The following is a 17,529-nucleotide window of genomic DNA, read 5'->3' on the forward strand; positions in this document are numbered from 1 at the left end:
TAATCCATCCACCTGACAGGTGTGGCATATCAAGAAGCTGATTAAACAGCATGATCATTACACAGGTGCACCTTGTGCTGGGGGGGGGGAACAATAAAAGGCCACACAACACAATACCACAGATGTCTCAAGGGAGCGTACAATTGGCATGCTGACTGCAGGAATGTCCACCAACGCTGTTACCATAGAATTTTATGTTAATTTCTCTACCATAAGCCACCTCCGTTGTTTTAGAGAATTTGTCAGTACGTCCAACCAGCCTCACAACTGTAGACCACGTGTAACCACGACAACCCAGGATAACCGTAGACCACGTGTAACCACGACAACCCAGGACAACCGTAGACCACGTGTAACCACGACAACCCAGGACAACCGTAGACCATGTGTACGGCGTCATGTGGGCAAGCGGTTTGCTGATGTCAACGCTGTGAACAGAGCGCCCCATGGTGGCGGTGAGGTTATGGTATGAACCGTCATAAGCTACAGACAAGGAACACAATTGCCTTTTATCTATGCTAATTTGAATGCCCAGAGATACCGTGACCAGATCCTGAGACCCATTATTGTGCCATTCATCTGCCACCATCACCTCATGTTTCAGCATGATGATGCACAACCACATGTCGCAAAGATCTGTACACAATTCCTGGAAGCAGAAAATGTCTGTTCTTCACTGGCCTGTATATTCACTAGACCTGTCAACCACTGAGCATGTTTGGGATGCTCTGGATTGACGTGTACGACCGTGTTCCAGTTCCCGCCAAAATCCAGCAACTTCACACAGCCATTGAAGTGGAGTGGGACAACATTTCACAGGCCACAATCAACAGCCTGATCACCTCCATGTGAAGGAGATGTGTCACACCAGATACTGGCTGGTTTTCTGATCCACGCCCCTACCTTTTATTCTAAGGTATCTTGTGACCAACACATGCATATCTGTATTCTCAGTCATGTGAAATCCATAGATTAGGGCCTAATGAATTCATTACAATTGACAGATTTTCTCATATGAACTGTAACACAGTAAAATCTTTGAAATTGTTGCATGTTGCATTTTATATTTCAGTTCATTATAGAACATGGTAATCCTCTATAGGACTGACCATAAATATATAACATGGTATATCTCTATATAATTCACATAGTACATTTGAAGGATGTAGTTATCCAAATACTAAAATTAAATCATTCAAATACATATTGGTGTAATACTAGAGAACAACATATTTGCGGTCCCTGTGACCAGAGTTTCAGCTGTGCCTCACAAATATGACTTGAGGTGAAAACCGCCAACCTGTCCTTTCTGAGTCAGATACAAAACTGGGCAGTTGATGCACATCTCAGCAAAACAGGAAATGTCATGTTTCCTCCGCTGCTTTTAGCAACAGTTTGCATCACAAAACTTCTGCTCACACAGCACACACACACACACACACCGCACACACACACACACCGCACACACACACACACACACCGCACACACACACCGCACACACACACACACACACACACACACAGCACACACACACACCGCACACACACACACACACACACACACACACAGCGCGCACACACACACAGCACACACACACACACACACACACACACACACACACACACACACACACACACACACACGCACACACACACACACACACACACACACACACACAGCACACACACACACACACACACACACACACACACACACACACCGCACACACACACACACACACACACACACACACACACACACACACAGCACACACACACACCGCACACACACACAGCACACACACACACACACACACACACACACACCGCACACACACACACACACACACACACACACACACACCGCACACACACACACACACAGCACACACACACACACACACAGCACACACACACGGTGAGTATAGCCATATTCTCACATTCAGGCCCCCAGAGGCAGCGGTCGTGTGAACCAACCACACGTAGCACATACAGATTATCACAATTGCAAAAGGTTGACTTGCTGCTGAACATTGTAACACGCAGTTCTTTATCTGGTTTAGCAGGATATGTTAGTTTGAAGTGTTTCCAATGTGAGATATCACCACATGTAATATGACATTATTTATGAATTACCTAAACTCAATTGCTTTTGTAAGGAAACATTTGTTTCTGTCTTCAAATTGTATTGATACTGTATGTGCAAAACATCACACTTTTACATAATTGTAATTTGTGACAATGGCTGTGTCCGAAATCTTTTCTTGCCTACTACTTTATAAAACTACATTCTGTGTACTAATCGTACTACACACATAGTGTTTAGTACAAACAAATGCAGTAAGCAACATACTAGGCTCATCCATCCTGAGAATGATTCATCTAATGTGCAATTGAATCATTCAATTGAATCAACTGAATCATATTATTGAATTGAATCATATTAGAATCATATTAGAGAATCCCGCCATTCATTCATTCTAAGGCTTCAATTTGGGCTACACCTGCATTGCCTAATTCAACCAGCCCTACCACAACCAGCCCTAATGCTTCTACGCCTGCATTGCTTGCTGTTTGGGGTTTTAGGCTGGGTTTCTGTACAGCACTTTGAGATATCAGCTGATGTAAGAAGGGCTGTATAAATCGATTTGATTTGCTTTTGGTACAGCATGTCCCCTTGGGCTCCCGAGTGGCGCAGCGGTCTAAGGCACTGCATCTCAGTGCAAGAGGTGTCACTACCGAACCTGGTACGAATCCAGGCTACATCACATCTGGCTGTGATTGGGAGTCTCATAAGACGGTGCACAATTGGCACGGGTAGTCCGTCATTGTAAATAAGAATTTGTTCTTAACTGACTTGCCTAGTTAAATAAAATAATGATCTCATTATTAGCTGTTGTCAAACACACGTGAGTCTGGAAAGAGGATTATCTTTCTCAAAACTAACATAACATTTAAAGCATACTATTTTTGTTGTAATTGCACTTACTATAAAACGTTCTATTTTCGCATACCTAAAATGCCTTCTACTTAGATCTCTAGTATGGGTATTTGGACACGGCCAGTGTCTTCTTTTTGGGACTTTTCTTCGACAACACAGGGAAGGTGACTCCAGCATTTATTTCTAACTGCTGTGGGAAGCAGTCTGGGCCTAAAGGTGAGCAGGAAGATAACAGCCATTCCAACCAGACAGAGAACAGGTACGATAAACAGCAGGATGTACCAGTACACAGACTCCCCCTCACTACCGCCACATATTAGGGAGTCTACAAGCACCACTCTGTGTGTTCTTTTGGTCAGATCCTGACATGAAATATCTGAGAGGTCCATGATAGTGACCGTTTTCTCGAATGTCCTGTACCAGTCCAACTGGCAGCAGTTGAAAGTGTTTCCGTTGAGAAAAACAGTGTGGAGTTTCGTGGCTAACACGTTAGCCTGAGCTGAGGGGACGGTGGTCAGTTTGTTGTCCCTCAGGTCCAGCAGCTTCAGCTCCAGGCGTAGCAGTGAAGCAGGGAGCTGAGTAAGAGAGTTTCTGGAAATGTTCAAAGACTTCAAGTGGTGGAAAGGAGAGAAGTCAAAGTGTCGCAGGCCTGTGTTTCCCAATCCTAGATGGTGTAAAGTTCTGCTGAGGCCTGCGATCGATCTGGGCCCGATGATGAGTTCTGGGTTGTTAGACAGCTCCAGGTGTGTTAGGGGCGTCCCTACGAACGCTGATGATGGCAGCCTCCCCAGGTTGCACCCCGATAGGTAGAGATATCTCAGAGAAATGATGTTTCTACAAACGACACAGTCTGATTGGTTAACCCCACCCATGCCCCCACCCCCTGCTTCAAGGGGGCACACGCCAACTCTGTTGTAGCTAATATCCACAGAGCTGATGCTGGTGAGAGAGGACAACAGCTGAGCAGGTAGAGTCTGCAGGTCATTCTGGCTCAGGTTCAGAAAGCTTAGGTTGCCTAACTTCCTCAAACTAACTTGGTCGGCATGGAGCTCTGTCAACCTATTGTTGCTCACGTCCAACTCGTACAACGTCCCCGGCAGCTTTTCCAGAGTTAGATTCAAGACCTCAAGACAGTTTGTCCACATCCTGAGTCTGGTCAGGCTTGGCATTTTGCTGATGAATCCTTGGGGAAGTAGTGCACCTGATTTCCACTCAGATCCAGCAGGTCTAGAGAGGAGATGTCCCGTGCAGGCTCTCGTCCCACAACTTGGCCGTGACGTTGCTCATGTTGCCCCTCAGGTTGTAGAACTGGACGCTGGTCTTCCAGTTGGGGTAGGCAAATGTGTCCGCCAGGTGTTCGTAGAAGCTCACCCTGTTCTGGGACAGATGGAGGTTCCTCAGGCGGCTGTGGGTGGGCAGAAAGGGAAAGAAGAGGAGGTTGTTGTCTGTGAGATCCAGGGTCTCCAGCTGGAAGACTTCCTGGAGGTCCTGGTTGGCTATGAACCACTCAATGGCATTGTGACTGGCATTGAGGACCACCAGCTGGGTCATGTGGAAGTGCACCAGGCAGGGCAGGTAGTTGAAGGCCAGGTTGAGTCTCTGGAGCTTGTGCAGGTGATCGAAGGACCCGTCAATCTCAAACAGCATGTTCCTCTGCAGGTCCAGCTCTCTGAGCTGGTGGAGGTCGCTGAAGGAGCTTTCGTCCAGCCTCAGCAGGAGGTTCCTGGAAAGGTTGAGGTACTCCAGGGACGTCATGTTCTGGAGAAGGACGGAGACCATGTCCTCTGTAAGCCGATTTTTGACAGATCCAGAACTCTGAGTCTAGACAAGGTGAGCAGCGCCAGGCTAGTTTGCTGGTATCCAACGTGAAGGTTATTGGCAGCTAGATTGAGGCTCTCTAGATGAGGTGAGTTGTGAAATAGCTTGGACCCCACCGTCTCCAAGAGGTTGTCTGCACAGCTTAGGGTACGAAGGGAGACGTAGCGGGAGAGAGAGTCATCTTGTAGCATCTGAATGTGGTTGTGGTTCAGGTGGAGGTCCTCTATGCTGTCAGGTAGGCCACCAGGTACAGATGAGAGCTCACTGTTGCTACAGAGAGCAGTCTTTTGGGTCTGTAAAGGGAAAAAAAGAGAGACATTTAAGTGTATGCAAGAGAAATACTTTATTTTAGAAATGCAATATAAAATACCTTATTTTGTATGATAAAAAAAACTTTGAACAGCAAAGAGGGGGAAAAAAAAAGCTTATACCTCATATCATGCCAGAGAGTATATGAGGGTATAAAGGTATTACATGTATACAGGAGTTGAAGCGCTGAGAACCAGCAGTGATGGAAAAACTACCTAATTGTCATACTTGAATAAAAGTAAAGATACCATAATAGAAAATGACTCAAGTAAAAGTAAAAAGGCACCCAGTAAAATACTACTTGAGTAAAAGTCTCAAAGTATCTGGCTTTAAATGTACTTAAGAACAGAGGTGGGAAAAGTATTCAATTGTCATACTTGAGCAAAAGTATGTATAAATGCTATACGTCAAAATTGCTTGAATTAAAGCAAACCAGACAGCATGACTTTCTTGGGGTTTTTTTTCTTCTCATTTACAGACAGACATAATTTTGAATCTCAGTATTTGTGTTTAGTGAGTCTGCCAGATCAGAGGCTGTAGGAATGACAGTGTTATATTGATAGGTGTATGAATTGGACAATGGTTCTGTCCTGCCGGAGCATTCTAAATGTAACGAGTACTTTTCAGTGTCAGGAGAAAATGTAAAAGTTGTCAAAAATATAAATAGTAAAGTACAGATAAACCCCCCCCCCCAAAAAATAAAAAAATAATAATACTTAAGTAGTACTTTAAAGTATTTTGACTTCAGTACTTTACACCACTGAGAACCAGCAGCAGTTTCCACTATAGTATCACCTTTGTGGTAACGGATGCACTCTTCCCCTTATGAAAATATTATCAGAGGCACTTTTTTTTTTTTTTACACCTTTCACTGAGAACCACATGCTTTTATAGTTCAACATTCAAAGGGACTTTCTTTACTTTGTCTTTTATTGTATTTTTATATTTTTCGATTGAGTTAAATTTATTCTAATGAGCTTGTCCAAGACGTTTAGCGCTTACCAGTATGCAGGGGCTGTGGTGAGGGTGGCAGAAGGCAGACATCAGGAGGCTCCACAGGGGCCAGAGGGTTAGACAGAGCAGGGTAGGGGAGGAGGCCGTGGATGAACATCTAAACATCCTGGCTGTGGAAGAGAGAAGGAGAGCAAGAGAGAAGTGAGACTGTCAAAAGGAGAGGTCTACAACGTGGGCAGAGAGACGTCATGGTTAGTACAGCCAGACATTAAAATACCAGCGCAGTCTCTAGCCCATTCAAATATAGTAACAGTATATCTTGAGCATCTGGGCAGTCCGCTATCAATTAACCTTGATAATACATTCAATTAATCGTTTTAATACGATATTATCATAACCATATAAAATCCCTCCATTCTATCAAATCTATGTGGCACATAGGTAAATTCCACTATTCACTGTTGGAAATATGTGCTATATAATAATTGTGCATGTTATCCTATGTCCACTACGGTTGTAATCAAATAAACAAATGATTAATAATCTATAAAATACTTCTAAAACCTTTTATAATCTATACTTTAAATCATATTTTACCAAAATACTAAATTTACACGAAATTAGTGGCTTTCACATCCCTTTAATATTACATTTTTAAGTAGAAATTGCGCATAAATATTGCATTTTAAAAGCTTGTTTTACTATATTAAGTGCCATTTAAATATAGACCACGTGTCCCTCTATGACTTCTGCATTTTGACATATCCCGCTGTGTCCCTCTGTGTCCCCTGTGTCCCTCTGTGCCTTCTAGAGGAATTTCAACCCACTTTAACCCCAATATTTCTCCACATTTTCACCATCATTGTAAAGCTGTAGTAATTTTATTTTAACAAATACATTTCTGGTTATTATTATTATTATTTATTTACTTAATGTGATTTTTAGTAAATAATTTTAAGGTAAAAACAACCTGTCCCTCATTTTTAATTTTAAATTTCCTGTTACTGGAACTAAACTTTGGTTTTAATTTATTTTTAAAACATTTGTTATTTATTTACTGATCACCTTATAGTCAAACCTCGTGTAAAAGCTGGTTCTACTCTTTTTGGTCGTTTTGTGGTGGAAAACTGAGCGGGTCGATTATATCACGTCTTCCATTCCCTCCTTTAGAAGGAATGACCTTTAGAGGTCAACCTCTTGAGATGGAAAAACATGTTTACATTTTTTTTTTTAAGTTGCGTATGTGTTCTTTATGACAGACTATGGAACCACTTAGGGGTCATGGTGAAGTGAAAAAAAAAAACAGCCAGGCTAATCTGTTCCCTCTGTCTTATCCATTCCCTCAGATGTTTTATTCAATTCCCTTGTTGTTTTGTGTAGCATATCTCTAGACCTAAAAACGGAATACTCCATACGTATTCTACCTTGACGGTCCTACTTGGGCCTATAACATATTGCAGCCTAAATGTTTTCACGATTTTTTGAGGTGGCACAAAGTACTTGAGGATGACTGGGGTGTGGTCCAGAGGTGGGCTAGGTGGTCCAGAGGTGGGCTAGGTGGTCCAGAGGTGGGCTAGGTGGCCCGGAGGTGGGCTAGGTGGCCCGGAGGTGGGCTAGGTGGCCCCGAGGTGGGCTAGGTGGCCCCGAGGTGGGCTAGGTGGCCCGGAGGTGGGCTAGGTGGCCGAGGTGGGCTATGTGGCCCCGAGGTGGGCTATGTGGCCCCGAGGTGGGCTATGTGGCCCCGAGGTGGGCTATGTGGCCCCGAGGTGGGCTATGTGGCCCGGAGGTGGGCTATGTGGCCCCGAGGTGGGCTATGTGGCCCCGAGGTGGGCTAGGCCAGTGTCCGTAAATTGGAGAATTTTTATCATTTTTTCAAACACCTGAAACAGCTTTTTCTTGCAATCAATAACCATCATTACGCTTATTTCTGTGTCGAAAATATGTTTATTTTTCTGCGTACAGTATCTAAGCCTACCTCTTGAGCTGTCTGTATCATCCTGATTGGTGGCTATTTATTCTGCTAAAAGGAATGTGAGTTACATTCATTTAGTTATTGCTTGCTTTTCAAAAAAGTCTAACAACCTTGCCAGCTAAGATACACTGAACATAAATATAAACGCAACATGCAACAATTTCAAAGATTTTACTGAGTTACATTTCATATAAGAAAATCAGTCAATTTAAATAAATTCATTAGGCCCTAAATCTATGGATTTCACATGACTGGGAATACAGATATGCATCTGTTGGTCACAGATATCTTTGTTTTATTTTGTAGGGACGTGGATCAGAATCTGGTGTGACCAACAGATGCATATCTGGTGTGACACGTCCTTCGCATAGAGTTGATCAGGATGTTGATTGTGGCCTGTGGAATGTTGTCCCACTCTTCAATGGCTGTGCGAAGTTGCTGGATATTGGCAGGAACTGGAACACGCTGTCGTACACATCGATTCAGAGCCTCCCAAAATATGCTCAATGGGTGACATGTCTGGTGAGTATGCAGGCCATGGAAGAAGTGTGACATTTTCAGCTTCCAAGTGTGTACAGATCCTTGCGACATGGGGCCGTGCATTATCATGCTGAAACATGAGGTGATGGCGGCGGATGAATGGCACAACAATGGGTCCAGGATCTGGTCACGGTATCTCTGTGCATTAAAACTGCCATCGATAAAATGCAATTGTGTTTGTTGCCAATAGCTTATGCCTGCTCATACCATAACCTCACCGCCACCATGGGGCACACTGTTCACAATGTCAGCAAACTGTTCGACCACACACCACCATATACGTTGTCTGCCATCTGCCCGGTACAGTTGAACCAGGATTCATGACCTGACTTCTCCAGCGTACCAGTGGCCATCGAAGGTGAGCATTTGCCCACTGAAGTCGGTTACGACTCCGAACTGCAGTCAGGTCACGACCCTGAGACGGTTTCTGACCGTTTGTACAAACCCACAGTTTCATCATCTGTCCGAGTGGCTGGTCTCAATCCATCCAGCAGGTGAAGAAGCCGGATGTGGAGGTCCTGGGCTGGTGTGGTTACACGTGATCTGCAGTTGTGAGGCCGGTTTGTGTGTACTGCCAAATTCTCTAAAACAATGTTGGAGCGGCTTATGGTAGAGAAATGAACATGACAGTCTCTGGCAACCGCTCTGGTGGGCATTACTGCAGTCAGCATGCCAATTGCACGCTCCCTCAAAACTTGAGACATCTGTGGTATCGTATGGCATAGTGACACAACTGCACATTTTAGAGTGGCCCGTCATTGTCCCCAGCACAAGGTGCACCTGTGTAATGATCATGCTGTTTAATCAGCTTGTTGATATGCCACACCTGTCAGGTGGATTGATTATCTTGGCAAAAGAGAAACGCTCACTAACAGGAATGTAAACAAATGTGTGCACAACAAGAAAAATATTTTTGTGCCTATGGATCATTTCTGGGATCTTTTAAATCAGAAAATGCAGACATCAGAAACAAAACATCCACGTCTCAAGGATAAACCAGATTTTTCTTCTTTTTTTTTGTCCAAAAAAATGGTGTTTACCAAACAAACAAAAATACTGAACAATAATTTCCAGGCGAGTTTACTGATGGCTTCATACCAACATGTCCAAGGGCTCCGTTGACTACAGGTGAAAAGATGGTCATTCCCTCAGTCACGGATGCTTGCCGAGAGGGTTTGGCCCAACCGCTGCTACAAAGATCAGAGAAATCCCACTTTCCAATGGCTCGGTCACGCATAGAATTCAGGATATGTCAGATGATGTTCAATCACACGCAGGTTTTTAGCCCGAACATCAAATTGGTTTTTGCAATGAGGTAGCATGATATTCCTTTAGCATAGGCCTAACTTTAACTCTCAACCTTGTTAGTACCAGCGACACCTCAGAGGTATCAAGGCGTTTTCAACAGCCCCACAGAGGTGTCAATGAGTTATCAACAGTGTGTTGCGATATTTAGATTTTATTGTAGCAAAGCTGGTCTGACATAATGAAAAGGGGATCAAGTCTGCTGAACAGCCATCTCAAAAAAACAAGCATGCTGGCCTCAGTCACAGGGCAGCTCAGATTATTATCAACAACCGGTGACAAGCTTCTTTTTTAAATTGTGAATTTTATCATTTGCTTTGAAAATTTCACTTCCCTGTGTGGATTGGTTGAGCAGCAGTCTTGTTGGTTGGGCAACAGATCACAATGCAACAGCCTCAGTGTAATCCATGTCCCTTTAGTTAGTTTAGTTTGGTCATTTAGCATAGGCTCTTATCCAGAGCAACTCACAGGAGCAATTAAGTGCCTTGCTCAAGGGCACATCAACAGCTTTTGGCCTAGTTGGCTTGGGGATTGAACCAGCAACATTTTAGTTACTGACCCAATGCGTTTAACCACTAGGCTACCTACCGCGTCACATACTTGTTAAGAACACAGAATATTTCACCGTCAGTTGTGTTCTGGGGCAACTCTGCAACAAAGACTATCTTCATATATGTAGCAAATATATACAAGATGCGGCATTTGAAATGTCAGTCGTCTCAGAATTGCATTGCTTGACAGACGAAATGAGTCTACTGCCCATAGATTTTGTCAGACAATTCCTTCCCGTCACCATGCACTCATTAAATATCTCAGTGCCAGTGAAGAGATGGTTGTGTTAAGTAAATTAGAACCAGGGCTCAAATTGAGGGGGTATGTGAGGGTGTCAGGTTATTGTGGCTTTCGTTAAAGAAAATGGCTAAATTATATTGAATATATAAATATATAGGCCTGCCCTTTGTTAGCTTAAGTTTTTAGAAGATGATAAACAACAGATCTGATTATATAAAGCAACGCTTTTGTCCAGAATGCTTTATGCTAGAAACAAGCTGTAAAATGTGGAGGAAAGACATGACTCCAGGACATATCAATTATGTCCTGGGGCGGCAGGGTAGCCTAGTGGTTAGAGCGTTGGACTAGTAACTGGAAGGTTGCAAGTTCAAAACCCCCCCGAGCTGACAAGGTACAAATCTGTCGTTCTGCCCCTGAACAGGCACTGTTCCCAGGCCGTCATTGAAAATAAGAATTTGTTCTTAACTGACTTGCCTGGTGAAATAAATAAATATTTGGTTTGTCTCTATGACATTCAGAGGCAGGCTGCAGCACCACATCCTATCGACGAGGAGACAACACATTTACTTTGCTTGGGAGGTAATGATTCTGTTCCTATCAACTGACATTCGACATTTCAACAGGCTATTAAACAACACACGGACTCTAAATCGGTCAGGAGCGAGCCAGGTAGCCGAAGAAGGAAGGGAAATTAATGATTTAGGCTATAGTTATTTTAAGGCCTGCCGTTTAAGAAATCAAATGTGAAGCAGTTGTGACAGCCTATAGGCTGTCAAGAGCACTCGGCATTTCAACAACACATCAATCAGCATTTCAACTACATGATAGTAAATATAAAATGTAGCATTTAGGCTGTATAAAATGACACTTAAAATAATTATTAGTGAGCATGAAATAATAATTAAAACGAAAATTGTCATATTAGGCTGTTATTCTACAATTCCTTTGAATCCCCTTTTAGCATCACGAGTTTGGCCTTTGGTTTGAGGATCATGTGGTGAGCTTTGCATGCCTAGTTTGTTAATTTAGCCTTGCAGATGCTCTTAAAGTCCCATATCCTAATAACAGTCAACACACATCTATTTTGTAACAACAATATCTTGGAATAAAATTGAATACATTTGAAAATGATAGTTTCCCAAATGAAAAAAAAAGTTACAAGTGCATACTAAATGATATGTGGCTGCTGTGTTAATAAACAATGAACATTTTTTTCCTCTAAATTATTGATGATCAGATACAACTGACGTAACTGGCTCTGTTGGGCTCAAATTGTAAGGTTGATATACAACTTTAGTACTGATCCAAACGTAGACTATCCTCCTTCCTAACAACAGCCTGTATAGATATCAAAATGTCTCCGGTACTGAGGCATGCGCTCATTCGTAGTCATACTCTGTTGTGGTATTAAAAAGATTCTGCATTTATAAAATACTTTTTCCTCAGACCGCAAATAAGATTTTTATTTATTTAACTAGGCAAGTCAGTTAAGAACAAATTCTTATTTTCAATGACACCCTAGGAACAGTGGGTTAACTGCCTTGTTCAGGGGCAGAACAACAGATTTTATATCTTGTCAGCTTGGGGATTCGATCCAGCAACCTTCGTTTACTGGCCCAACACTAACCACTAGGCTACCCTGCCGCCTCTACACTCTAACCACTAGGCTACCCTGCCACCTCTACACTCTAACCACTAGGCTACCCTGCCGCCTCTACACTCTAACCACTAGGCTACCCTGCCGCCTCTACACTCTAACCACTAGGCTACCCTGCCGCCTCTACACTCTAACCACTAGGCTACCCTGCCGCCTCTACACTCTAACCACTAGGCTACCCTGCCACCTCTACGCTCTAACCACTAGGCTACCTGACACCTCTACACTCTAACCACTAGGCTACATCAATCACGGACTACAGGAAGAAACACAGCCCAGTCACGGACCAGGATGTCTTGCTCCCAGGCAGACTAAATAACTTTTTGCCCGCTTTGAGGACAATACAGTGCCACTGACACGGCCTGCAACGGAATCATGCGGTCTCTCCTTCACTGCAGCCGAAGTGAGTAAGACATTTAAACGTGTTAGCCCTCGCAAGGCTGCAGGCCCAGACGGCATCCCCAGCCGCGCCCTCAGAGCATGCGCAGACCAGCTGGCCGGTGTGTTTACGGACATATTCAACCAATCCCTATACCAGTCTGCTGTTCCCACATGCTTCAAGAGGGCCACCATTGTTCCTGTTCCCAAGAAAGCTAAGGTAACTGAGCTAAACGACTACCGCCCGTAGCACTCACATCCGTCATCATGAAGTGCTTTGAGAGACTAGTCAAGGACCATATCACCTCCACCCTACCTGACACCCTTGACCCACTCCAATTTGCTTACCGCCCAAATAGGTCCACAGACGATGCAATCTCAACCACACTGCACACTGCCCTAACCCATCTGGACAAGAGGAATACCTATGTGAGAATGCTGTTCATCGACTACAGCTCGGCATTCAACACCATAGTACCCTCCAAGCTCGTCATCAAGCTCGAGACCCTGGGTCTCGACCCCGCCCTGTGCAACTGGGTACTGGACTTCCTGACGGGCCGCCCCCAGGTGGTGAGGGTAGGCAACAACATCTCCTCCCCGCTGATCCTCAACACTGGGGCCCCACAAGGGTGCGTTCTGAGCCCCCTCCTGTACTCCCTGTTCACCCACGACTGCGTGGCCATGCACGCCTCCAACTCAATCATCAAGTTTGCGGACGACACAACAGTGGTAGGCTTGATTACCAACAACGACGAGACGGCCTACAGGGAGGAGGTGAGGGCCCTCGGAGTGTGGTGTCAGGAAAATAACCTCACACTCAACGTCAACAAAACTAAGGAGATGATTGTGGACTTCAGGAAACAGCAGAGGGAACACCCCCATCCACATCGATGGAACAGTAGTGGAGAGGGTAGCAAGTTTCAAGTTCCTCGGCATACACATCACAGACAAACTGAATTGGTCCACTCACACAGACAGCATCGTGAGGAAGGCGCAGCAGCGCCTCTTCAACCTCAGGAGGCTGAAGAAATTCGGCTTGTCACCAAAAGCACTCACAAACTTCTACAGATGCACAATCGAGAGCATCCTGGCGGGCTGTATCACCGCCTGGTATGGCAACTGCACCGCCTCAACCGTAAGGCTCTCCAGAGGGTAGTGAGGTCTGCACAACGCATCACCGGGGCAAACTACCTGCCCTCCAGGACACCTACACCACCCGATGCTACAGGAAGGCCATAAAGATCATCAAGGACATCAACCACCCGAGCCACTGCCTGTTCACCCCGCTGTCATCCAGAAGGCGAGGTCAGTACAGGTGCATCAAAGCTGGGACCGAGAGACTGAAAAACAGCTTCTATCTCAAGGCCATCAGACTGTTAAACAGCCACCACTAACATTGAGTGGCTACTGCCAACACACTGTCAATGACACTGACTCTACTCCAGCCACTTTAATCACGGGAATTGATGGGAAATTATGTAAATATATCACTAGCCACTTTAAACAATGCTACCTTATATAATGTTACTTACCCTACATTGTTCATCTCATATGCATACGTTGATACTGTACTCTATATCATCGACTGCATCCTTATGTAATACATGTATCACTAGCCACTTTAACTATGCCACTTGGTTTACATACTTATCTCATATGTATATACTGTACTCGATATCATCTACTGTATCTTGCCTATGCTGCTCTGTACCATCACTCATTCATATATCCTTATGTACATATTCTTTATCCCCTTACACTGTGTATAAGACAGTAGGTTTTTTTGGAATTGTTAGTTAGATTACTTGCTCGTTATTACTGCATTGTCGGAACTAGAAGCACAAGCATTTCGCTACACTCGCATTAACATCTGCTAACCATGTGTATGTGACAAATAAAATTTGATTTGATTTGATTACCTGACAGATTCATGCAGTGCTTTTATTATAAACGTATATCTTTTCACCCTAGTCTGTGGTGATCTGCGAATCCACAAACTTCTGGCTACTTTGCCATGTAATGCTTACAAAACAAAAATAAACGTTTCTTAAACTGCATATCTAATGATCTGGTCTGTCCTAGGAGGACAAACGGTAGGCATTTTCTCTAATCTCCACTTTGTTTTAATTATTATGTTGGATATAGAGGAGGGTCACTGCTCTTTTTTCTCCAAGCTTTCAGTGGGGGTTAGGTAAAAATGTATTTTACTGAAATATATTTCAATTCAGAGAGATCCAGGATTCCCTCATTATATATAACATACAGTCCTTTATAAATATTTTGAGGGTATGGATAAAAATTAAAAATAAATCGAGGGAACGGGTTAGCCTGGCTGTTTTTTCTCCACCATGACCCATAAGGAGCTCCATAACAGAATGTTTAAAAAAAACTAATCACCAAGTTACATTCCTCAAAAGGCAACCAATTGGTGGAAAGACCCACATATTAAATATCTGAACAAACACTACTAATAGTGAAACAAACAAATCAATAATAATGTATCAGCACTTTATAAGCAATTGACAAATCCAGAGAATTGGCATAGACTGTATTAGGATATTAAGCTACAGAGTAACATTCCTTGACCTAAGAGCATGAACGACAATAACCTGAACGGTAAACTTTCTGTTACTACAAGCATGTAGTGAGAAGAGTGCCAGTTTGCGTTGATGTTATTTACAGATGTCTTTAGCTACATGCCGAGTGGAGATCCATCACACGCAGGTAGGAATGAGTGTACAGCGCACCATGCATCCACTACTTACTCTGGTGGTTAGATGTGGGTCCTTCAAGCCACTGTCGGTCGAGCTGTTGACCATATCTCCGGTTGTGTACGATGCAGCGCTGGTCGGTCGAGTGGCGTGTGTTCTCTACACATGCAGAGCCGTGCATTTAGTATTTTGCGGAAGCAGGCAAACAACGGAAACCAAAGTCACATGGACAAGATCATACGTATATAGGTTCACATGCCTAGGTCAGAAACATGTTCTATCGTACATTAAAAACACTGGAATGAGAATCTTCACTACATTGTATAATATCCATGTCATCTATACCACGTAGCACATCACACTCAACTTACAATGTTATTTTCTGATAAAGGTTTACATCAAATACGACTTTCTCATCCATTTCCATGTGGGAATTCTAAGTTAAAATACCTTTTTTTAAATTTTTTTTAAAAGTTTTTCTCTCTTCAAAATAGCAATGTGAAGAAGTTCACCCTCTCACGAAAAAGCCGGGTACATTGGCATTTGGCATTCACATCACGATTGGTGTAGGCTTCTCTTGTCTACCACAAAAACCTAGTGAGAAAACGCCTTTCACACCCCTCTCTCGCCTACTTCTGTTTCTGATCAACAGATAGTACAGAGGGAAACCACTCGACACTCACACCCTTCCTGCCTAGCTGACACTTGAGCAACAGTGAAGAGAAAAATCAGCTTTTCTTGACAATGAATAGTCAGCTACACTAACACTATTAGACATATTCAACCAGCCCTCTCATTTATGATGAACTTTTGGAAGAGAAAAACAGCTTTTTTTTCCCAGACACACACAAACACAGAAAGGGAATTCTTTTTAAATTCTGTGGCCTACCCACAGCGTAGTGTTGTGTATTCTCCTGTAGTTCTGGAAATAGAATAGGGAATTAGAATCAGGAAGTGATGGAGCTGCCATTGCATGGATGATCTGTTGGAGCGTCCTTCTTGTTTTCATGCTGAGGCCTCTCCTCTCTCCTCAACTCTGACTTTACTATGGGATTGGCAGCCGAAGCCAGATTCATGGTCAGTTTAATTTAAGCAGCATTCATTGGTCAGAGGTTTAACCTTGCTTCACAAATTAGACCTGGATACCCTCTTTGAATATTCCATTTAGTATTATTCCTGGTGTTGTAAAAACAGTACAAAGAGACACCCCTCATGCCTCATGCCTCACATCCCTCATGCTCCCTCATGCCTCACATCCCTCACGCTCCCTCATGCTCCCTCATGCCTCACATCCCTCATGCTCCCTCATGCCTCACCTCCCTCACGCTCCCTCATGCTCCCTCATGCTCCCTCATGCTCCCTCCTCAAGAGTGTGCACGAGTAGCACTGAGGTAGAACACCACTGACATTCTAAGCTTTCATGTGGTTCTAACACACACACACACACACAGGAAACTGGTTGACAAACTGGTACATTATAATCAAACTATAAATCAGAAACCTGCTTCAAGCTAACCTCGGGCATCTGAGAATGCCTACAGACTGACACTATCCTGCACTTCACTCAGCCCACAAACACCAACTGTACATTATGAGAAAGGCAGACAAAAACAAAGGATTTGATTGTAGAATAAGGAGACTGCAGTGTGATAATATAGACATTGGAAGGTGTCTTTCAGTTTAGGAAGCCTCAAAGCCGATATGTAAAGCTAACAAGAGCAGCGATACTATCAAGGTGAGGTTTCTTCTTCAACTGTTACCAGGCACCTGCAACAAAGATTGCTCAGGTTTGTGAGTGCCTTCTGATTAAGGAAGTCAAATAAAATACAGGCCTATTAAAATGTTTCAGTAGGTGGATCTTATTTTATATAACATATACAAAGCAATGGTTGCCCTCTTGTGGAAGCATCATGAAACAATCAGACTGGCACCAGATCGTCTTTATTTGAAGCTTCCATGACCTCTTCAATAGTACCACGGATTAAAACCTATAAATAAATATCATGAAATACTAGGACTAATACCACAATTAAAATGGATGCACAAAGGGTAATGTAGTCCCCGGACTTCTGCTCTTCCTATAGAACGCATCTGAAGAGAGAGACGTTTCAGTTATACTGCAACGCATGCGCATGACCAGCTAGCTTTGCTA

The 17,529-nt window shown here is 43.6% G+C and overlaps 1 pseudogene; it reads right to left on the reverse strand.

Moving 5' to 3' along the window:
- Positions 1-2,262: 2,262 nt before the first annotated feature.
- LOC121843539 lies at positions 2,263-15,844 on the reverse strand (annotated as a pseudogene).
- Positions 15,845-17,529: the final 1,685 nt, after the last annotated feature.

The sequence above is a fragment of the Oncorhynchus tshawytscha genome, unplaced genomic scaffold, assembly GCF_018296145.1.
Source record: "Oncorhynchus tshawytscha isolate Ot180627B unplaced genomic scaffold, Otsh_v2.0 Un_contig_5610_pilon_pilon, whole genome shotgun sequence".
Taxonomy (NCBI): domain Eukaryota; kingdom Metazoa; phylum Chordata; class Actinopteri; order Salmoniformes; family Salmonidae; genus Oncorhynchus; species Oncorhynchus tshawytscha.